Source organism: Lissotriton helveticus, chromosome 2_1 (genome assembly GCF_964261635.1).
Source record: "Lissotriton helveticus chromosome 2_1, aLisHel1.1, whole genome shotgun sequence".
NCBI lineage: Eukaryota > Metazoa > Chordata > Amphibia > Caudata > Salamandridae > Lissotriton > Lissotriton helveticus.
Window position 1 is genome coordinate 279,535,651 of NC_136059.1, and position 24,971 is coordinate 279,560,621.

The window sequence follows — 24,971 nt, forward strand, 5'->3', positions numbered from 1 at the left end:
TGTTTTGAATCAAAAAATTTTTACATAGAAAATCCATCAAATAGTTACAAAAGATCACAAATCATACATTACAATCATATAAATAGTCGAAAAATAATAATACCCCTCGGTAACAATCAACCAAGCAACTTACTTACGTGCTACCAGTCATACTACAACCATACCACATACTAAGATGAAAAGAAGGAACTGGATTCCAATTAGCTGGATAACAACGCTAATACTATACAAGGGCCACTAGATGTAACAGTCGGCCCTTGTAGCAGGTCTACGCGCGTTTCGGTGGTTCAAGCCACCTTCCTCAGGACCTTGTACATCATCAAGTGCAGATACCAGGGGATCAGAACAAAAAAAGAGAGAGAATAGCCTAAGGAAAAGGGAAGAAAACAAGTCTGTCACTCCAAAATACACAAAAATTGTATATGCAAAAACATTAGACATTCACTGTTAGGCAAGAATCTGGGAGCTCATCAACGTGACCATAGAGAAGGAGTCCTACATCTCACAAGATATATTTCTATAAATCTAACTTTTGGCAAAAAATGAGACATAGATTAGCCAAAACTGTGGCAGAGAGAGGACATTTTTTAAAAAGGTCAATAGTAACAAATCGTTCTCAAACCCTATTAGTGATCCCTACGTAAGCAAGGATAAGACTACAGCCATAAATTTACTACATATAAAAAGAAGTGGGCAACAAGGCATAACCTGATCTAGTTCGAAGAAATTTGAGCTAATAATGACACATCATGGCATGTAATGATATACTTACAATATAATATACGAGTATCCTTTCAAAAGGAATATATAATCAGTAAAATCAAGAGTAGGATGAAATCCGGTGCACAGCTTCTACATAAAATTAAAAAAGACTTTTAGAATAAAGTGTGCTCTAAAGACTAGCTGAAACTAATGTGTGTTCCACAATTGGAAAGCTTACCAGTGGTACCACTCACGATGGAAACAGGGGACAGAAAAGCTAAAACGCTTCATATAATGGATTCGATAATCAAACTGTTCCGTGTTGCTGGCTGCAGAAAAAACATATACAGAGCCAGGGGGTCATACTTGGTGTGAAACATATATGGGAAACACCAAGATTTATATAAATGCCTCCTAACGGACCACTCTTCATTTAATGCTGTTAATAATCAGGTTCACCGATTGACATACCCAAATAGTCGCAGGATGTCCGTGCTGATAAGGATTCTCAATGTACTCATATATTTGGTATTTATCAAAACGAGGATCTCAATTAAATACGGACGGCGAGGGAGCTAAGTTCTGTTGCTTCTGAATCTATAAAGGGGTGAAAAATGTATAGAGAAGTCCTCTTAGTACCGGTACCGGTACACAATTTGGAGATTTCTAAACCATAACAAAAAATAAATAAGCTTACTTCTGTATATGGTAAATAAGCCATCCATAGGTAGGGTATAGTTTTCAACACCAGCGACCCTGAAAGTTAAAAGAGGTACGAGCGTTATATGCGTGCAGCATACAGCAAGGGTCTACTATGGAGGAGTATGCGCTATTAATAGCAAAAGTAGCATCGACCAGAAACACATACTAAAACATATGGCGGTCCATGCCCCGGTGAAGAATGGTGACTTCGATCTACACATCTTACAAAACCCCCGGGTGCGTGCGCATTTACAAAAAAAGCCCGTCAGTAGCGAGTAGCTCATTTGTCAAGGGCATGTTAACAGCTTAGGCAAGTCTCAACCCATATCTCAAATGTGATAGCGATAGCTATTCCAAATTCCTACATCCAAAAATATCACTCTAGTTTGCTTACTTAGTGATTCGCGGCGGTGCGGCGTGATCCCTCTACGTCGGAAGAAACCCTCAGCGGAAGATCACAGAAGCCCGTCATGTTTTATAGCTACCGCGATAGGTCCTAAAATCACGCGGGAAGTTTACAAAGAAGCGTAACAGGTAGTGGGAGTCTCCCATCATAGGCATAGAAAGAGGACTACGAAATAGCGTCCATCTAACTAATGCCTGACAATAAGGGCCGATCAAGCCACAATTATAAGCATGCCAGAATGTCAGGTCAACACGAACAACAATTAAAGTGAAAATGTTAAATATATAAAAATACTAAAAAAGTTTAAATCAATACATATATAGTTCAAGGGAAGTGCAAAATACGTAATGGTTTAGAAGAATCTCCCATCATAGACAGGGACAATATACTAAACAAAAAAGAAAAAAGACTCCCAAGTAGCGTCCATCTAACCAGTGTGGAGTCACAAGAGATGGAGTCATTTCACCATCTAGATGAGATGGGAAAGATTGAAATAAATTTCATAAATCAAGTAAATAACATGTATCATAAATGAATCAATGCATGTCAGAAGTCAAATTCGCTAAAGAGAGGGAAATAGAATTCCTATATGACACACTCCCTACTGAACCATTTGCTACAGTGAAGGCTCACAAAATTAGGGGGCAGGATATGTACTCTAAGTGTTCCATGTCAGATACCCAAGGTGGCACATGATGAGTCAAGACAAGGGTTCATTACTTGGTCACATACCAAGATAACCCTTCATTTAACCCTCGCTTGACGCTATCCAAATGGTAAATCCAAAACGTTTCACGTTTTTTACGCGTGATTTCGCTCGATTGTCCTATTTTAGTTATAACCTTTTCAAGGATAGACCATTTGATCTCATTCTCTCCATGAGATTTCTCAATGCAATGTTGAACTAACGGAGCTGACAACTTGTTGGTCCTAATAGCGGACTTATGTTCGCTGAAGCGGACGCGAAACTCACGACCCGTCTCACCAACATAAGCCAGACCACAGTCGCAGAATAGAATGTACACGATGTTGCTACTGCGACAGTTTGTGAGAAAGCGCAGCTTGATCTTTTTTTCATTGTAGGTCACTGTGTCAGATGTGATCGCTGAATCACAGGCGTGGCAAGAGCCACATCTGTGATTACCCATTATTGCAGGAAGTCCAGTAATAGAAAGCTGGTTGTTCAATTGAGAATTTCTCGAAGGGGGTCTGGCATGAACCAGCATATCCCTCAGATTTCTGTTCCTCCTATAAGCCAACAAGGGGAGAGGAAGTGGAGAACCGTTCTCATCCGAGTTCAAAATTCTCCAATTTTTATTGATAATATTACGAACCTTGTGGTTCAATGTGGAATGATTGATCACACATGTGATTCGATCATGTTTGGTTCGGGAATTACCTCGCAGAAGTGCAGATCTATCATAATATTTGGCCCTTTTGTAGGCTTGACGCACAAGGCGATGTGGATAGCCCCGTTTGATTAGTCTTTCTTTGAGTGCATCTCCATATTGATGGAATGAGCCAATATCTGTACAATTGCGGCGAATTCGTAAGAATTCGCCGAAGGGTATCGATTCCCTTTGGCAGGTCGGATGGTAACTGCCAAATTCCAAAATGGTGTTTTTAGCGGTACTTTTCCTAAATAGACTGACTGTGAGGTGTCCATTGGTCCCTGCAATGCTGATGTCTAAAAAGTCAACTTTTAGACTACTCCGGTTCATAGTGAACCTCAAGTTGGTGTCACTTGCATTGAGCCAAAGGAAAAAGGCTTGTAGTTGTTCTTCTGGTCCTTTCCAAATAAAAAAAATATCATCAATAAAACGCTTCCAAACAGAAATATTCTCAAAAAATGGAGCCAGTTCGTTGTAAATGTTAGTTAGCTCCCATTCCCCCATGAATGTATTTGCCACACTCGGGGCACAGGAAGCCCCCATAGATGTACCCTGAATTTGCTTAAAGATCTTCCCATTGTATTCAAAAAAGTTATTCATAAGTACAATCTCCAAACATTGGAGGATGAAAGCATCAGGCCGATCGGAAGGGTGTCTCATGAGAAGGTTGGACACCGACTGTAACGCCCGACATTGAGGGATGTTGGTGTATAACGCCTCAATGTCGAGCGTCACCAGAATGTCTGTGTCAGGATTGAATGGCAAACCCTCTATTTTGTTAATTATATCCCCGGTGTCACGGATATAAGAGGCATATTTCTGAGTTAATGGACACAAGAATCTATCCACATACTTTGACAGTGGTTCAGTACAAGAACCAATAGTCGAAACAATAGGTCGCATTGGTGGATTGATTTCTGACTTGTGGGTCTTAGGGAGACCATACAGAACAGAAGTGGTGGGAGTTGTTCTGTTAAGAAAAACATACTCATCTTCACAAATATAACCATCTGAGAAGGCCACCTGAGTTATTTCTTGGATGTGTCTAGTCAGGCGGTCCAATTCCTTACGCTGGGCAGGTCTATAGTGGTCTGTTACAGCTAGCATTTCCAACATTTTGTCATCATAATTTGCTTTATCAAATACAGTAATACCCCCGCCTTTATCACAAGGCTTAATAATTATGGAGGGATTATTCTTCAATTCATTCAGAGAAATTATTTCTGAATGAGAAAGGTTGGGTTGAGGGGTATAGGTGTTTTTTATAACCCTCGCAATATCTTGGAGGACATTCTGTTCAAAAATGCGTACCTCTGTACCTACCATGTCCAAAGTCGGTGTAAAGGTCGATGCTGGTTTGCAGCCCGACAGGTTAATCGCTTCCTCACCGGGTGGACGATCAGTGAAGAATCTGTTTAACCTGACTTTGCGGAAGAAAGCAAAAAGGTCTTCATGTAGTTTGAATTTATTGAGATGAATACTTGGAACAAATGACAAGCCCCTACTGAGTACTTTCGTGTCTTCAGGTGTAAGATTCATAGAGGACAAGTTGTAAACGGGTAAGTCATTAGTAGATGTAGAAATCTCTACATCTTCTACCACCAATACTGTTGGTTGCGAGTCCTTACGTATTGTTGTGGAGGTTGAGGGTTCATTTGGGCATGGGCCGCTTGATCTTGCCAGCGGACGTTCCTTCCCCTGTATTGGCCCCGGGGTAAAAATGGATAGGTACCACTTCCAAAATCATAGGTGGTGATTGCACAGTCATCAATTTGATGATAGGCAACTGGTGGAGCATTTGCTTAGAAAACTATCCACATTGCCACAATAGGCAGTCAAATTCAAGTTCTTCTTCTGGGATTTTTCTACCAACCAATGCGCCCAAGATCACAGAGAAGGGGTGGAGTAGTAACATTAGAGCAAGTTATTTCCCCAGTATAGGCAACATAACACATAACACAGAATCTAATAGGTTTGGAGTAAGTAACAGAAATATATTTGAGCCATTGGATGGGGGGGGGGGGCTAACACCAAGAGCTGAGAAAAAACAAAAGTTGAGAATGATCACATGGAATGTTGCTGGACTGAAACATGAAAGGAGTAACCCTGATTGGCTCAGGGTGGTGTCAGGGTTTGCTGTATCATGTTTGCAGGAAACCTGGGAAACCGGCAAGGTTTTTTTAGACGGGTTTTGTTGATACCAAACACTTGCTCCCCCATCAAGAGTAGGAAGAGCAAGATGGGACATTCTAAGCATGACAGTCAATACAGCAAACTTTAAGGTCTTCAAATTTGGAATGAATCCCAGTACTTTCATATTCTGCTCTGGGAAGGTCCCAATGATTGGGACTGGATGTTAATAAACTATTACAATAATAACTCTGATGGTAAAATTGCAGAAGTGGTTGGAGCATTGAAAAAAGAGATACATTCTTTGTATGAGGTTCAGCCTAAACAGATTCACATGATGCGGTTAGGCAATTTTAATGCCTACAGCTGTGATCTGATGTATAAACCAGTTTGTGGGCTAATTGACGAGGAAGGGGATGTGATTACCCACATCACTCACAGTGACCATAGCAATGCACTCAATAGGGTGTTAACTGTTAAGAATTTAGAAAGTATGAACCCAGTTGAAATTCATTCGGGTATATTACATAAGACTTTTGGGTGCCAGGAAAAGGGTTCTACTATTCACTATATAGTGCCATTCAATACTGTTGGCAGCTTGCTGACTCAAGTTGAAGTGAGGTGCCTAAACTTCAGCGATCACAAATCCCTCGCCTTCATGATGACATGGGTAGCTAAAAGTAAGATATCTGAGGATATGGTGCCTAAACCTGCCCTAGTAAGGAGAAATGGTTTTACACTAAAATGGGAAAAGGAGGACAAGGAGCAATTCCTATCCACAATCTTGCCCCAAAGGCAGACGGAAGTGATGGTCTGTCTGAACCCTAACCATGAGTCGGGTTCATTACTGGAAGCTTCCAAAGTGCACCTAGCCCAAATTAAAACCCAACTGGTGAGACCATGCTCCCTCAAGCTCTCCTCTAGAGTTAGATGGTTCAATACTGCTTGCTTACGAGCACTACAAAGTTCACACAATGCATTGAGGGCAATCCCTAGAGATAAGATCCTAGTTCGGAGCTTGCGTGCACAATATAAGGAACCACCGATTGAGACTAAGAGACCTTAGAGCGAATGCCTGGGAGAACTTGAGATAGGCAACACTAGGAAAAGACAACAGATAATTCTGCAATGTGATAAAAGCCCCTGTTCTGACAGAGGAAAATGAACGTTTCTTAGATGTTCATGTAGAAGATACCTGGATTGCTTATTTCTCGAATTTATTTGGGCTAATTGGTGAGCACTTACACTCCCAATTCATATAGAGGCCGATAGATCAGGGTGACAGCCTGGTCTGCAATTTGGTGGAGATAAGGAATGGTTTCTCTCAATGCAGTAGAGCTAAGGCTCCAGGTCCGGTTGGGTTTCAATAGATTGCTTCTTGGAATATCCAGACTTATGGGCCCCTCTACTAACAAACCTTTTCAATGCTATTGAGAAGATGGGACCACCGGAGTCCTGGGCTAAAACCATAATAATCCCCATTCATAAGAAGGGTGATGAGGCCTTATCCAATATTTGTAGACCTGTCTGCCTGCTGGACAGTACAGCTAAACTAATGGGGTGGCTTTTATTGAATAGGTTAGAGGAGTGGGCAGAAGAGAATAACACTCTTATAAAGAAACAATATGGATTTGGGAAAGGGACAGTAAACCAATGGTGTGGTGAGACAGAATATTGAATTAAAAATTTCGACTGACCATAATATCTAGTGTTAACATTGTAGAATGGAAACATCGAGTGCAAGACTATCAATTTAGAGGTAAGAAATATTGATTTTTTTAAATATAAAAGTCATTAATTTTGTTTGTAAAAATATAGTTGTTTAAAATGTCATTATTTAATTATTTTTATGTTTTGTTAGAATATATTCGAAAGGGTTGATTACAATGTTCTTTGGAAAGGCTCCGAATCGCATTCAGCAGACCCGAATCCGATTCGGAACACGTCTTTTCAACTGTTTTGGAAAGCTTTTCGAAAGACCGATTACAATGTTCGCTAAGTGTTCGTACTTTCCAAATCGGTTACGAATGGCATTTGGAGGATCCGAGTCATTTGGAGCCAAATGCCACAGGTCAATGGTTTATCTTTCTGACCGATCGATTACGATGTCAGGTTTGGAGTGCTTGTCCAAATCGGTTGTTCCAACACAAATCAGCTGTCGGAATCTGGCTTTGGGGGCCCGTAGCAGGCCCCCTTCAACTGAAGCCTTTCGAATAGGGCCCGTGAGGGTATCTAAGAAACCCCTCTTTGTAACCATGCATAGTGTGGAAGGCACCATGGGGTGCCCACCACAGGGTGCATACATTTCCGCACCCACCCCTTTCTTCAATGGGAGCCTGGGTAATCAGTCGGATCACAGGCTCCCCTTGGTCAACGGGAGTCCGACCGAATCGTATTCAGAACAATCGTAATCGGTCGGTCCGACTCCCCAAATCGGATTCGAAAACCATTCCGAGACTGATTCGGTCAGAATGCTTTCCGAACTACATTGTAATCGACCCCTAAATGTATATGACATAATTTTTATTGTTTAATTATTGTTTATGTTTTTTACTAAATTATGTAATTTTTTAGTAGTTATAAATGTAATTTAATTTCATTTTGTGTTTTTCAGTTCTGTAGCGGGTTTATAGAGATATAGGGTGGGAAGTAATTTAAGTATAATAAATGAATGTTTATTTTTCAATTAATATTATTTATTTAATTTCATTTTGTTAATTGTGTTATTAATTTCTTTATGTAAATATTTTTTGCAGGTTAGTTGTGAATTAATATTGATAATTATGTTAAATGTGTATTTTTTAATTTTTTAGGTACGGGTTGTGGGGTTATAGGGGTAAAGGGTTGGAAGTTGTGTGGCTCACTGGTTAGAGGCGGCAGACCCGGAAGCAGAGGGCGGCCCGGGACCAGGGTTCAATTTCCGACGCGGCAGGGTCGTGGACCAGGGTCAGCGGACTCGATAATTCTCGCCTCGGTGCCTACTCTAACCAGGGATCACACTCGGCAACTCTGGGCATTAGCTTGCCTCAACTCCACAACGGCCCCCCACATACGCCGGGGATGCCTGGTTTCACCTTGGAGATACCCAGTAGGGACCATCTCACAGGGAAAGCCAGGACGGGTTTCCCAGCGGTCTACAGCGCTAAGATACATGGGGTGATACATGCGCTTTACAAGACATCATTACATCATTACAAGTAATGTATTTTTGATTTATTCATAATTAGTTGTTAATTAATAATAATGAATTAACTGCCAATTAATTATGTTAATTGTGAAATTGATTTTTTTTAGGTGTGGGTTGTGGGGTTTATAAGGGTAAAGAGTGGGAATTAATTTATAATTTTTCCATAATTAGTAATTATTTGTTGATTAATATTAATTATTAATTATGTTAATTGTTCAATTAAAAGTTTTTTAGGTTTAGGTTGTGGGATTTATAGGGGAAAAGGGGAGGGAGTAAATTATTTTATAATTACTTGTTAAACAGTGATAAATATTTAACTGTATATTAATTAATTTAATTATGTTATTATTTTTTGTTTCATTTTAGCTAGGGGGTTGTGGGGTTTATAGGTGTAAAGGGTGGGAAGTTAATTAATTTTAATGAATGTATATGTAATTTTTCATAAATATTATTTTTTTAATTGATAAATAATGATGTTAATTGTGAAAGTAAATATTGTTTTAATTTAGATGTGGGCTGTGGGTTTTGTAGAGGTATAGGTGTATAGGGCAGTAGGCCAATTAATTTTACATTTTTAAAATTAAATATATTTATATTTTTTATTCAACATATATTTTAATTGATTTACTTTTTTTAAATTGTTTTCATTTTGTTTAAGATATTTTATTTGTTTTTAATTTGGCACTGATTGGAGTAGGAGGCGTAAATGTTTCCCCTCTGTATTTTGCAATGTTATATTTTAATACATTTTATATTTATTGTAGTAGTAAATCCCATTTTTGTGTGATGTAAAACATGTGTTACTATTGTGTTGTGTTAGGTGGTGTGTTAGGTGGGAGTACTTATTTTTATATTTATTTAGTATAAAAATATTTTTTTTTAATGTAGTGGGAAATTTATATGCATTTATTTTATTTTTTAATAATTTATTTTAGGTTGTAATTTATATAATTATGTGTTTGATTTATTATAATAATAATATTTTAAAAAGTTCAATATTTTTTGTTTATAAATTATTTTTCATTAATTTGTGAAAAATATGTGTTGTTTACTTTTTATTTTAAATTAAATTGGTTTCCTTTTGTAATATTTCATGTTTTTGGTGTATTTAAATACGTGTACATATATTTTTGATAATATATTGTTTATGATTTTTACATTATATTATTATTTAAAATATTAGTTTATTTATATTTTTATATATATGTATGTTTATATATATATGTGTGTGCGTGTTTAAATTTTTTAAAGTACGTTTATTTTTGTAAACAATATTTTTTTCTCAATATTTTTGTACTGACCTTTTTAAGTATAGGCTGGTGATATTTTTGTATCCTATAGTTTTCCCTTGATATTTTTTACATCAATATTTTTGAGGTTGATATTCTGTCAGTGCCTCAACGTAAGCATGATAATTGTTAATGCACTGGCAAAATAAAAGTCACAATCTGTATGTTCTTTATGGGCCTCTCAGTGGCTTTCAATTACGTCACCCATTCGAATTTATGGCAAATAATGGAAGAAATTGGTATAGATACAATAATTATTGATTTCATCCGACAGATTTACTCTCAGGCCACTGCTTGTGTGCGATATGGGAAGAAAGAAAAGTGCACTAGGTCCTTCGGAATCTAGCGGGAAGTTAGACAGGGCTGTGTCCTGGCCCCGTTTTTTTTTTTCACTATACACAAATGGGGTGGAGGCAGCTCTTACAAGGGTAACAAGAGATGTCCCATACTTTGGGGGTGATTATGAAGGCGGGGGGACCCCGGGAATCGGGACCGCCCGCCCATATGGCGGCAGTCCTGCACATGCAATTATAATGTGACCGCCACTGTGGCAGTCGCATTGTGCATGTTTACCATTGTGGCGGGTGCTGCTGGCTGCAGCATCTGTTGTGCATATCCCTGCCCTATGTGGCAGGTACCCTGGTGCAGGGAGCGGTAGGGGGCACCATAGGTGCCCCACAAGTGAACAATTCCCATGCCCCTGCACAAGTCGGGCCGTTGCAAAGTACATCTCCGCCAGCCTTTGAATGGCGTTTGAACCACTATTGAAAGGCTGGCTTGATGCAGCATCCAACTGTGGCGGACGGTGCCTGCTAGCATTCTAGGCATGCTGGCCGGGTCCGACAGGCAACCGTAACGATTGCCGGTTTCGGACCTGTGGCGGACGAGCTTTCCATCTTCCAGCAAATTGCCCGCCATCCTAATATGGCGGGCGGAGAATGGCCGCACAATGGGGTTGAACCTGACACCGGCAGGCTGCCGGTGGGGGGTTCACCGCCATCATAATAACCCCCTTTATTTCTGTCCCACTCCTAATACTCCTCTACGCAGATGATGCAGTGCTCCTAGCTAGAACAGGGAGGGCATTGCACATACCAATAGAGGAGTACACAAGATGTATGCATAGTTGGGATCTACAGGTCAATGAGTTGAAAATCCTATCTATTGGTGACAGGGGCTCTCCCAAAGAAGCTCTCAAACTTTATATCAGGCTCTCTTACCTGGGTATTTTATGTGACAGAAAATATGCCTGGAACAATTTGTTAACTAGCAGAGAACAGTGGGCATTTTTTCTTTTGTCAAAAAGCTGGGATCTAAACCTATTCCTGAAATACTGCAAGTATATGTAGCTAAAGCTATTTCAGTAGCCATGTATGGGGCAGGGGTATGGGGTTTTGTGAAAAAAGATGCCTTTCTCAAAAGGCTATAAGCTCTTCCAAGCAGTTGTTCAAACTACTTTTGTCGCACAAAGCTGAATGTTCGATATGTGTCAGATCTGCCTTGCACCAATTGTATTGTGATGCTCCATATGGCTTAGGTCCACGGTTACCCTGCATCAGGTCATTCTGAAGGATTGCTTAGAGTTGGACTCTGCTAATAAGATCCTGTGGCTGGAGCATGTCAAGCATACTCCGGGGTTTACTAGATTTGTATGAGAACCCCCTCCAATTGTGCCCTCATTTCTAAAGCCAGGATTAAAGAAATTTTCATTCAGAAAATGAAGGTCCGCAGAAGTGAGGGCAACGGTAACAAAGCAACTGTGAAGCATTATTTATTGACCTGTTGTGTGGCGTTTTAAGCTCTGAGTGAATTTTCCCGATTCACGCCCTTATATAGGTACAATTCACATTGCCCTTATATAGGCATAGAAATCAAACCCTTATTCAGGCATAGCCCATGCTACCCAAATACAGGCATGGCTACTTCCACCTGTACCAAACGTCACAACGACTTCTTGGAAAGCCAGCTTAAGCAGTCAGGGATTTCCCCTTGCTTGAATATTGATTTGTCCAAGAACTCAGTTACTTTACAAAGAACAACTATTCCCTAGGGGTTCTTTCCTGGCGTTCATATGCCCAACTTTACGTCAAACTATGGCATTCCTAAACACCTTCAAGGTATAAATATACCTTCACTTGCTCTAGCAAGATACGGTGGTCCGGAGCAGTTCGAAGATCTACTTGCCCGACGCAGCTCGCTACAGCAAGGGCAGAAAGAAGCGGACTATCCAGCTGACGCACTGATCAGGAAGCTGCCCTTCTCCTGCCGCGAATCCAGCTCCAGTGTTTCCGGCTCCCCTTGTGGGGTGTTGGGAAATCGAGTCCCGAGACAGAGATACCAGACCTCCTTCATTCGAAACAAGGTATGGAGCTGATTAGAACCTAGAGAAACCTTTGGTAGGTTCTTGGCAAAAACTAAACCTATGCTACACAATACTTACTTCTTCCCTCGCACTAGACTTAGGTTAGGTACATTGGGGTAGGCGTATTTTAGATGCACCAGTTGAGCATTTTAGTCAATGTTATTTATGTAAGTATTTTTATATGGCTTAGAAACCATACAATGCTCTTACCGTATTATTTCATATTACTGTTTACGGTGTACGCATTATACTTTGCAGTCTGCATAACGATTGTAGCAGTTCACAGCTCTTGCATGAGAAAGAAGCCTGTTCAATAAACCCTTTTTATTGAAAATGCCCATCTCACTATTTCTCTGCAACTCTGTAGAAACGAAGCCTTCACGATTGATTGAGTGAAATACTTATCTATTGTTTCTGCGACTATGAGAGATATATTCTTATTCTTGGGAAACAAAGTTGTCATGTTTATGCGGTTGCCAGAAACTAATCCCTTCTTGTGTATTCGAGAAAGTTTCTAGTGACCTCTGAATTAGCTGGCTCAAACACAATTAAGTTTAGTATATTCGATAGAGACCTAGTTGACCTCAGTCCTATGTCAAATCTATAGGATATATGAGGAGGAGCTTCGCGCGCAACCGTGATGGTCGCGTGAGCACAGGGCTCCCGGACCTTCGCCACCTCCGGCACTTATCCTGACTATAATCCTGGTTATGACGACGGATCGTTGAAGATGCAACCTGGCTGATATGATAGCTGCTTTCAAAAATTGATTTGGTCCAAGGGAACCGATTTTATGACAACCTGAACTTTCCTGGCCTGCTCCATGGATCTACCCCGGGCTCGATTTGATGATCTGCCCGGGCGGTAATTGAACAACAGCGGATGCCCTGATCCTACTCTCGACCCTGGACTTGGCTTTCGGTTTCGCTTTTGGCCTGGACCCTCCTACGCAGCGTATTTGACCCTGCTGCCCACGGTTAACTTCACTCCATGGTCCCACTTCAGGGCCAGGACCGTGTATCACCGCTCGGTGTGTGACGTGAGACACACTGTCTTTTGGTTGGGCATCTGTGGGTGATTTCGACACAGCCATTTTCACCAGATCTCAGGGTCCCCTCGGGGGCGCAGTTTCCAAGATGGCCGGCAAAACCGAGGTTGAAAAGCGAAAAACCAAGACTGTCCACCGTGGGGGCTCCATACAATCTAATGTCATGGACCGATACACTCATCCTAAGGGATCCCCCGGTGGAACGGTCAAGCCTCCGGTGGACAAGGGAGATGATCCTACGGCAGACGAAGACCTGACTCTGCACGATGTTATGGGCGCCATTGCGAGTATGAAGACTTCAATCGGTGTGCAGTATGAAACCCTGGCACAAAAACTGGATACAGTGGCGATCGATGTCAACTTGATCAGGGTGGATTTAGCTAAGAGAAACGAAAAAGTGAAATCCCTGGACTTGAAGACTTCTAGCCTCACGTCGGATGTCTCCGACCTACAAACGGAGGTCCGTAATCTACGGTCCTTGAATGACTCCTTCTCCTGCCGTTTGGAGGATTTTGAAAGTCGTGCAAGGCGGAACAACGTCCGTATTGTGGGTGTCCCTGAGAATTCAGACAACTTAAATGTTGACCTCATCGTGGAGGACCTCATCGTCAACCATCTCGCACCCAAAGGCCTGAGTAAATTGTTTGCGGTGGAGCAGGCACACAGAGTGCCGGGTGGTAAACGTAAGCTGGGTGCTACCCCGCGACCCATAATCGCCAGGATATTTAATTTCCGTGATCGGGACGCTATCCTGCAGGCGTCGCGCTTGGGCGGCCCCACTAAATTTGAGAATACGACGGTGAGTTTCTACCCAGACTTCACTCAGTTGGTGCAGAAACAAAGGATGGGGTTTCAGGGAGTTGAAGAGACGATTGAGAGACAGGGACATGAAATACGCAATGCTATTTCCAGCTCGGCTATGTGTGGAACATGGAGATCTGACGTTCTTCTTTGATCACCCTGAGGCTGCAAGTGACTGGCTTGACACACTGCCCAGGCAGCAGGAACACCCTGAACACTCCGGCGGAGCTGGAGGTGGCCTGATGGAACAGGAATAGTAACGGGGCTTGGTTCGCTGGACTACATATTGATCTTTCAGCTATGGTTTGATGATCCTTTAACTTGCTCTCTTGAGGTGGTTCTCCAGGGGTGGCGGAGGGAGTGGGTTTCTTCCTCCTCTGGGGTTTCTTTTCGTAGATTAGTTATTTGCTAGGGCGACAGGCACACTGCAAGTTGGGGGGGCCTTTGAGTCCAACACAGGGGTGCAGGGTGGGGGGGTTTATTTTGAGGATAGGTTGGGGGGAGGAGGGGGGGGAAGTTGTTACGGTTTGGTTCATTTCAAGGTACTATATTAATGGACTTTTGGACTTGGCTGTCGCGACCGCTGTGGGGTGGATGCTGCGAACACGTTTGGGATGGGGGTAGGGGGCTAAAACTACTATGTTGGAATGTCAACGGGTTGGGGGACAGGATAAAACGTGGTGTGGTGTTACAACTCTTGAGACGTCTCTCCCCTGATGTTGTGCTGCTGCAAGAGACACATTTGATAGGTAATACATGCCATGCCATGAATCAAAGGGGCTACCGTCTCCTGGCACACTCTGGCTTCACCACCGGCTCTAGGGGGGTGGGTATCTTGGTCAGAGTCTCCCTCCCTCTTGAGATCGATGCTGTCATTCTTGACGACAGGGGGCGATACGGAGGGGAAAGTCATCACTTTGCTCTCCGTTTATGTCCCACCTGGCCTTCAGACTACGACTTTTGCTGACTTGGGGAGGGTGGTACTAGGGCTCCCAGAAAGCATACTTGTGGTAGGTGGTGATTTTAACTCAGTGGTCTCCGGAAATATCGATCGCTACCCACCTAGGGATCTTGGGAGGTCTCAGTCCTGGCTGGGTGGCTTCCTTGACACTCTGGGATTGATAGATTGCTGGAGACTGCTACACCCTGGACAATTACAATACACCTTTCACTCTGGTGCACACGGTAGTCTCTCGAGACTTGATTATATTCTGATGCCCGCAACACAGGCCTTGCTTGTTAAAGAGATCAGACACTTGGCTAGGGGTATTTCAGATCACTCCCCCTTATGGCTTGTAATGGAAACAAGGCCAGGAACTGAGGGCTGGGTAGCCCCGATCAACCCTTGGTATCTCCGTGACCCTAAGATCCGTACGGAGTTGATCAAATCACTCGACCATTACTTTGAGGATAATGTGGGGTCTGTGTCATCGTCTATCTCGCTATGGGAAGCCTATAAGACGGTCATCCACGGCCACGCCTTATCTTTAATTAATAACGCTAAGAAACGTAAGTGCGAGGCATTGGTCCGACTTGAAACTGAGATATCGGACATTGAAAGAGAACTGGAATTTGATGTTACCCATGACGGGCTGCACCTTCTCAGCCTCAAACAAATTGACTATAAAGCATTGGTCACTGATGCCGCCAAGGTGATGAGTAGAGAGCAGCAAGGCCGTCTGTATGACGTGGGTGATAAGGCTGGAAAGTTGATTGCTTGGTTGGACAAGAAGGAGAGGGCTAGTCGTGTGGTTCCTTTGATTGAGAAAGCGGATGGAGTGAGAGTGACTGACCCCGTTGAGATTGTGGAGTGTTTTTCTGAGTATTTCAAAACCATGTACTCCCCAGTATCGGACAGACCAGAACAGGACTTGCATTTGCTTCTAAGAGACATTGTATTGCCCTGCTTGTCGGATCAGGATAGGGAGCTGATGGACGCGACACTCTCTGTCGAGGAGGTCGCGACTGCAGTCCGCTCTGTGAGATCGGGAAAGGCCACGGGTCCGAACGGACTTCCCATCGAACTTTACAAGCTGCGCCCAGATAAAATAGCACCGCATCTTCGCACGATGTTTTTAGAATTGCTAGATGCGGGTAACCTCCCTTTCGATCAACGACTTGGATCTATCGTTGTGATTCACAAGGAGGGGAAGCCGCGGGATTGCTGCGCGTCGTACAGGCCCATCTCGCTCTTAAACGCCGAGCCTAAGATCCTCGCAAAAGTGCTCGCGAATCGCTTGATAACTGTTATTTGCGACCTGATCCATCCAGATCAGTCCGGATTCATTGCGCACCGAAACACGGCACTGAACCTTCGGCGTCTACATGGCGCCCTTGCGAGAGTGTCCTCGTTGCGTGAATCGGCCATTTTGGCATCTTTGGACGCCACAATGGCGTTTGATACGTTGGAATGGCCATATCTCTGGGCTGCCCTCGCCAAGTTTGGTTTTGGCCCTGTTTTTATCGGTTGGGTGAAATTATTATATCACGACGCCTTGGCTCAGGTAATTGTTAATGGTCATGTTTCTGGCTCATTTTTTCTCGGAATGGGTACTCGCCAGGGGTGCCCGCTATCCCGCTTCTTTTTGCCCTTGCTTTGGAATCCTTGGCGGCCTGGCTGAGGTGGGAGCCGTCAATGAAGTGTATACGCTGGACCCCGGATTTCGAGGACCGAGTATCGCTCTACGCAGACGACATCCTGCTATACCTCACGTCACCTCGAAAGTCGCTAGTAGTGCTATTCGATGTATTGACTTCCTTTGGCAAAAATTCTGGCCTTGTGATTAATTGGTCCAAGTCCTGCGTGTATGTTCTTTCGGGAGATTCTCCTCTCTTGCCAAGTGGGTGCCCAATACAGGTGGTACACGCGGGTTTCAAATACTTGGGGGTGTTTATCACCTTAGATCCTGTGGTTCGCTATGAACGTAACCTGCTACCCCCGCTTCAGCGCTTAAGGTCCGATGTTGTGGCATGCCGTAGACTTCCGTTGTCCCCGCTCAGACGAGCGGCACTATTCAAGATGATGTCACTGCCCCGATTTCTATATGCCCTACAGAATACTTTCGATACCATCCCGGCCAGCTACTTTCGAGAGGTTGAAAGCTTGCAGAGACAACTGATATGGGGTGGGCGGTCCCGCCTAGACCTTGCCAAGTTAACACTTCCTTGGTATGATGGTGGAATCGCTCTCCCGGATATTAAGCGCTACTACTGGGCCTCTCAACTGGGGGCGATTAACCACGGCACGTACGATCCTGCGTCTAACCCTGCGTTCGAAATGGACAGATGGTTGCTGCCTGGTGGAGATTACAACAGGGCGCTTTATACAAAATCCGCTGGGAGGATGCTTACTGGCCCTACCAAGATAGCGGTGCAAGTATGGTATTGTGTGAATGACGCAATGGGATGAAAGGATAGACTGACGCGCGCGACCCCTCTTTACGCGTCCGAGAGGCTGGGCTCCTTATGGAAGACGAAAGGTTTTGACAGGTGGGACGTGATTGGTATATGCAGGGTGAATGATTTATGGACTGGGGATAGGGTCAAAACCTTCGAGGAGTTGAGATTGGAGTATGACTTGAGTGACAAGGAGTTTTTTAGATATGCTCAGATCCGACACGCGCTGATGGCGGTTTTCCCTCCGGGTACTACTGTTCCGGAGGCGTCGCCGCTCGAAGATCGGGTGCAGGATGGCACCCACGGTAATTGTGAGAAGTTGGCCTGATGTGCAGTGTTCACTATTCTAGTGATCACTATATATCAGTCCAAACAACCCTCATTGATGTTTGGTTGTAAGTCAACCTTATAGACCAGCTATCCTAGTAGCATGGATACGAGCAGTCTAAGGCTAAGACTCTAGAGGGCGTGTTAAGCCAGCTGTTTTACCATCACATTACCCCTTGAACACCCAGTGAAAGGACACCACACAAGTGTTATGAAAATAAACAATGTATTTATTAGAATCACAACAACCCTGTACTCTTTATGAGGACAGGGTGCTAGGCACACAACAAAACTCTTACGAAAATACTTAAGTTAGCACGTTATACACAAATGCCCGAGGGGCACGAAAAACCATATACTTAAAAAGTGGAATGCGAAATTACTAGCAGGTAAGTACAGTACTAATAGGCTTTGGAATCGCTAGGACTTGACTATAGAATCGTTAGATTACTTCTAGGAGACCTAGGGGACTCGGGTGCAGAGTGTGCACTCTCACGCGGGATGCGGGACAAAGTCTATGGAAGCTAGTAAAGGCAAAGTTAGTGTTCACGGGCGAACCCGACCTGGTAGGAGGAAAACGACAGTGGATCCTGACCCTAGGATAGTGAGGCTATGCTGGGACACCGAAGTGCCGAAGTTACCTAGCCCAGGGGCTGCAGCTGCATAGGTCTGAAAAGACGTCGGGGATCTCGTTGCCGGTCCAGGAGCCTGGAAGAAGGAAGTTGCTGGCAGGCGACCAGTGAAGAAAAGTTCGATGGATCCAAGCCTGGATCAAGGAAGAAGAAAACCTGAAAGCAGAGGGGACCAAGTTCTTGAATCACTAGCCAGTGATTAAGTGGGCACCAGGATGGCACCGGGCGAAGTCACCTCGACTAGGTGAGTGGGCGACGCTGGCTCTGCAGATCTCACGGACCAGGAGGCGTTGTCGGTGACCAGGATGGAGAGGCGAGCTGTCCCACGATGGATGAAGCTGTCGGCGTCGAAGTTACCCCGGATTGGGCAACAAGCCTTGGCTAATTCAAGCCCACGCGGTGGACTCTTGAGTGGACCAGGAGGGTCCGGGGGGCTCCTCTTTTGGAAGGGAGCAAGGGCCAGCCTGGAGCAACCAGACCAGCAGCAGAAATGTCGTCGGGCGTCGTTCAGAAGGCCACAAGCCAGCGGGCTAGTAGCCAAACAACGCGGTGAGCAGCAAAAAGCAGAAGGGCCCCACGCCGATCGTGGAGATGCTGGGAGGCTGCACTTCGGTGCTGGAGCTGCTCAGGGTCGGGGCTTCTCGGACCCCAAAGCACTCACCAGGAAATTACTCGGCGGGCTTGCTGGAAAGAAGTCGTGCAGTCTTGAAGATGGCCGGTCCCTCGAGGTCTCGTCACACCCACGAATCTCAGCGTGACTGATGATGCAGGTAGAGGTCAGAGGTGCCAGGGAAGCCGGTTCTCGTCGAGCTGGGCAGTCTTGATCCGGAGGAGAGACTTGCAGCAGACCGCAGTGTTCTTTAGGTGGTGCCTGCGGATGCAGGGTGACTACTTCTTAGTCACAAGGGAGAAATCTTAGGAAGAAGTCTTGAGTTCCTTTCGTGGAAAGTAGTTTCAGGATTCAAAGATGATCTGATTTGGAAGGGGGCCAGTTCCTACCTTTATCCTGTAAAAAGGGGCTGGCACGCGACTAAGTCCTGCCCTATGGGTGGGACTAGGAGGGGGGTGGTTACACCCACTTCCTTGGCGGGCTTTTCCCCAGCACAGGGTCTGGAGTGACCCTGGAACTGGTTCCAGCCAGCCTATGCACAGTGAGCACCGGGGTGCCACGGGCAGTCACCTTCCTCTAAAGCCCTGCCTACCTACAATACACAAAACCCTGTCTGGGACGGTGCTGGCACCGCCCCTGGCAGGAAACCCTTTGTCCTTATCTCCGGCTCTGGGAGGACTCCCAGCAGCAGGAGGGCAGACTTGTGTCTCGGTGGCAGCATCCATTTTGTGGATGCTAAGGCTCTGTCTGACTTTTAACCGGGTTATAGGTTACATGCATGTCGTGTCCCTCTAGAAGGGTGGAATGCTAACCCCGTCGCCAGAATTGGCGAGGGGTTAGTATTCCAATTCGTATGACACCTTACTCGACATGTTTTGATAAAGCGATACCAGAGTTGGCATATAACCGCGAGGATGATAATGCACTTAAGAGTATATGGTATGCGATATCATGGAAACGGCTAAGGGATGGATCCCGAAAGCCGCAGACAGGCTCAGCTCATGCCAGAGCACCATCTCACACGATTCCCAGCACTCTGCCTTCAGGATTGTTAAGGCCTGCCATAGGAGTGACTGATAGGAGATCTGTGTGTCCAGTTTAGGGTTAGATATAGGTATACTATATCTAAAGCAAAGGGTGAGTACACCACCTTGCCCCAGCTGTCGTGCAGCCAGTTGTGTCAGTTTAGTTAGTCAGCCCAGGGGTGGCATAATACATGCTTCAGCCCCTGGGAGACTTCTGGGTACACCTCAGCCCTGGGTACAGGGACTTGGAGAGGGCCCAGTGCCAATTCAGTACCTGAATACAATTTGGATAGAGAGAACAGCTAGGCTGTGGGTCTGATTAGCAGGCCCACAGCCAGGGAAAGTCGTAAACCAGTGCAGCAAAAAGCAAAAATCTGGGTGATCATAGGATTGCAGACCCTACTCTCCTACATGACCCCCCCCCAAACTTTGGGACAATAAACTAACCTTGACCAGGTGAGTCTTCTTGCTCTAAGTGGAAATACCTGGAGAGCCCATCAGCATTGCTGTGATCAGTACCAGGTCTATGCTCCACTGTAAAATCCATCCCCTGTAGGGAAATGGACCACCTAAGCAGTTTGGGGTTTTCACCCTTCATCTGATTTAGCCACAAGAGGGGCTTATGGTCTGTCTGAATGGTGAAGTGAGTGCCAAACAAGTAGGCCCTCAGCTTCTTCAGGGCCCAGACCACAGCAAAGGCCTCCCTCTCAATAGCTGACCAATTTTTCTCTCTGGGTGTCAACCTTCTACTAATGAAAGCAATAGGCTGATCATTACCATCAAAATTCAGTTGAGACAGAACAGCCCCCACACCCAACTCAGAAGCATCTGTTTGGACAATGAATGGCTTGGAGTAATCTGGACTCTTTAGGATAGGTGCTGTGCACATGGCCTGCTTTAGGTCATTGAATGCTTTCTGACAGCTTGCTGTCCACTGAACTTTCTTTGGCATCTTTTTGCTTGTCAGGTCATTAAGAGGGGTCACTATGGACCCATAATTTCTGACAAACTTCCTATAGTACCCAGTCAGGCCCAAGAAAGCTCGAACCTGAGTCTGGGTGATTGGAGGAGTCCAGTCCTTGATGGCCTGTATCTTACTCTCCAGTGGCTGAACCTGGCCTCCACCTACAAGGTGGCCCAGGTATACAACCTGTGTCTGCCCTATCTGGCACTTGGTGGCCTTGATAGTGAGGCCTGCCTTTTGCAGGGCCTCTAACACTTTCCTCAGGTGGACCAGGTGATCCTCCCAGGTGGAGCTAAAGACAGCAATATCGTCAAGATAAGCTGCACAGAAGTCATCCAGCCCAGTGAGGACTTGATTCACCAACCTTTGGAAGGTGGCAGGTGCATTTTTCAGTCCAAAGGGCATTACCACAAATTGATAATGCCCTCCAGGGGTAGAAAATGCTGTCTTGGGTTTGGCCTCCTCAGCTAACCTGATTTGCCAATACCCAGCTGTCAAATCAAATGTACTTAAGAAGTTGGCAGAAGCCAATTTATCTATAAGTTCATCTGCTCTTGGTATTGGGTGGGCATCAGTCTTAGTGACTGCATTGAGGCCTCTGTAGTCTACGCAAAACCTCATCTCTTTCTTACCACCCTGGGTGTGAGGTTTTGGCACTAGAACTACTGGGCTAGCCCAAGGGCTATCTGAGGGCTCAATGACTCCCAGCTCCAACATTTTCTGCACTTCAGTTTTGATGCAGTCTCTAACATGATCAGGCTGTCTGTAGATTTTACTCTTGACAGGCAGACTGTCTCCAGTGTCAACATCATGGGTACACCAATCAGTTTGGCTGGGGGTCAGAGAGAACATATGTCTGTAGGATTGCAGAACTTGCCTGCAATCCTGTTGCTGATGTTCAGTGAGGCTGCCACAAAAGACAACACCATCAACTGATCCATCATCAGGATTCTGAGTGAGCAGGTCTGGGAGAGGGTCACTCTCTTCCTCCTGTCCCTCATCTGTGGCCATGAGCAAGCTCATGTCCTTCCTGTCAACATATGCCTTGAGCCTGTTAACATGGAGCACTCTGAGAGGGTTCCTGGGAGTTCCAAGGTCCACCAAGTAGGTAACCTCTCCCTTTTGCTCAATGATGGTGTGGGGCCCAGACCATTTGTCTTTCAGAGCTGCTGGGGCCACTGGCTCCAGCACCCACACCTTCTGTCCTGGCTGGTACACAGTCAGAACAGCCTTTTGGTCATGCCAAGCTTTTTGAAGTTCCTGGCTGGCCTCAAGGTTTTTAGATGCCTTTTCCATGTACTCAGCCATCCTGGAGCGGAGACCAAGTACATAGTCCACTATGTTGGTTGCAGGCTTTTTGAGAGGTCTCTCCCATCCTTCCTTCACCAAACACAGGGGTCCTCTTACAGGATGCCCATACAGAAGCTCAAAAGGGCTGTAGCCAACCCCCTTCTGTGGGACCTCTCTGTAAGCAAACAAGAGGCAGGGGATCAGGACATCCCATCTTCTCCTAAGAGTTTCAGGTAGTCCATGAATCATCCCTTTCAGGGTCCTGTTGAATCTCTCAACAAGCCCATTGCATTGTGGGTGGTAGGGTGTGGTGAACTTGTAGTTCACACCACACTCCTTCCACATTGCAGTCAGATATCCTGACATGAAGTTTGTACCTCTGTCAGAAACGACCTCCTTTGGAAAACCCACTCTGGAGAACACTCCAACTAGGGCTCTTGCCACCACAGGAGCTGTGGTGGTCCTCAGGGGAATAGCTTCAGGATACCTGGTGGCATGGTCCACCACCACCAGTATAAACTTGTGCCCTGATGCTGTCTGGGGTTCCATTGGACCAACAATGTCAATCCCCACTCTTTCAAAGGGAACCCCCACCACAGGTAGTGGTATGAGGGGGGCCTTTGTTGTGCCACCTGACTTACCACTGGCTTGGCAAGTGACACAGGAGCGACAAAACTCCTTGGTATTCTCATTCATATGGGGCCAGTGAAAGTGTGAGACAAGCCTGTCCCAAGTCTTTGTCTGACCTAAATGACCTGCAAGGGGAATTTCATGGGCCAAGGTGAGAAGGAAACCTCTCAGAGACAAGGGGATGACCAGCCTCCTGGTTGCACCAGGCTTGGGGTCTCTTGACTCAGAGTACAGGAGTCCATCTTCCCAGTATACCCTGTGGGCACCTGTGGCATTCCCTGCAGCCTCAGCAGCAGCCTGCTGTCTGAGGGGTTCAAGGGAAGGGCAGCTCAACTGTTCCTTCCCCAGGTCTGCTCTGGAGGGTCCCCCTGAGCCCAGAAACTCAACTTGATCAAGTTCAAGCTCTTTAGGCTCAGTTTCCCTCAGTTCTCTCAGATCAGCCTCCTCAGAGACTTGATCCTCAACCTGGGGTAAGGGGGAAGGCAAAGCCTTACCCTTACTGCTCTTCTTCTTGGAAGGTGTCTGGTCCATCATTTCAGGATCCAGCACCTGTTCAGTGGGGCATTTCCTGGCCTGTGACCTAGTCTCAGCAAGCACATGTGCTGGCAAGCCTAACATCTCCATGTGAGTCCTCTGCTCCACTTCTGACCATTGTGATGACTCCAAATCATTGCCCAACAAACAATCAACTGGGAGGTCTGAACTGACTACAACTTTCTTTTGTCCCTTCACTCCACCCCAGGAGAAAGCCACAATTGCCACACTATGACTAGTAGTGACATTGCTGGCATTGGTCACCAGGAAATCAGTACCTGGCATGATCTGTCCAGGGTCCACAAAGTTGGGTGTCACCATGGTGACACTGGCACAAGTGTCCCTATAGGCCTGAGCCATTTTGCCATTTATCAAAGGTGTCTGCCTGTATTTGCCCAAAGTATTGGGACTTATTTCAGGGGACATATCCATATCCCCTGTACAGACAAGGACAGCCTGAGTGAGTGTGCCAACTAAGTTGTCAGACCCCTCAGTTCCCAAGGTTAACCCAACTAATGCCTTGGGAGGTACACTACCACTACTGACTGTACTAGGGGGTGCAGTTGCCTTAGGGGCTGTAGTGGCAGGAGTTTGTCCTCCTCTTTTGGTGCACTCACTAAACCAGTGAGATTTACTTTTACAGTACTGGCACCACCTTTTTGACTGGCCTTCTTGAGTCTTCTTCTTCTGGGAAGCCTGACCCCCACCCTCTTTGGTTTGTTGGGGACCTGGTGAAGACTTCTGGTCATTTTGCTCATTCTTAACATTACCCTTCTGGTCTGCTTTCTTCTGACCACCCTGGTTCTGGTTCTGGTTCTGCTTGATCCTTGTCCTGACCCATTTGTCTGCCTTCTTTCCCAATTCTTGGGGAGAGGTCAGATCTGAATCAACAAGGTGCTGGTGCAACAACTGGTTCTGACAATTGTTTAAAATGTGTTCTCTTATCATTAGATTATACAATCCTGTGTAATCTGTAACCTTGCTACCCAGAAACCAGCCCTCCAAAGCCTTAGTGGCACAATCCACGAAGTCAGACCAGTCCTGAGACTGAGTTTTCTGGGTGTCTCTGAACAGCAACCTGTACTGTTCAGTGGTTAAACCAAACCCATCAACCAGTGTATTCTTCAGGACCTGGTAATTGTTAGCATCCTCCACTCTTGTAGTGAGGAGCTTATCTCTACCTTTACCATCAAAGGAGAGCCACAGTATAGCTGCCCACTGACTCTGGGGAATGCACTGCACAGTGCAGGCCCTCTCCAGAGCAGCCATCCATTTCTGGATATCATCCCCGTGCTTAAAGGGGGGCACTATCTTAGTCAGGTGTTTAGTATCTAAACCCTTCTCTCTATCTCTTGGGAGATTGCTGCCACCAGTGGGAGCTAGCCCACTCATCTGCTGCTCTCTAGCAAAGGCAAGCTTCTCTTTGGCCAGGGCAAGTTCTTCCCTTTCAATCCTCAGTTCAGCTTGTCTCATTCTAGCTTCATGCTCTTTTCTCTGAGGGGAAGTAAATCTCCTCTGTGGAGGATTCCTTCTCCCCTGAGAAGA